Source organism: Tupaia chinensis, unplaced genomic scaffold (assembly GCF_000334495.1).
Source record: "Tupaia chinensis unplaced genomic scaffold, TupChi_1.0 Scaffold000067_1, whole genome shotgun sequence".
Taxonomy (NCBI): Eukaryota; Metazoa; Chordata; class Mammalia; order Scandentia; family Tupaiidae; genus Tupaia; species Tupaia belangeri.
The window spans coordinates 5,065,106-5,065,349 of NW_006159526.1; positions in this window are offsets into that span (position 1 = coordinate 5,065,106).

Consider the following 244-nt stretch of genomic DNA (forward strand, 5'->3'; position numbering starts at 1 on the left):
CATAATGGCTCTATATTGCTGATCTCCCATGTTACTGACCATGGTTCGAGTCCTGGATCTGGTAGCTTAAACTCACACCAGGCGCCTGTGGGTGCATGCCCAAGATCCTGAGAGAGGAGAATAGAGAAGGGATTTCGGTGTGGCTATCCCCTCTGGGGGGTGATTCTCGCTTTCTGTCTCTCTGTCTTTCTGGTGAGTGCATGTGCCCTGTAACAAAAAAAAAAAATCTCTCGAGATAAAAAAA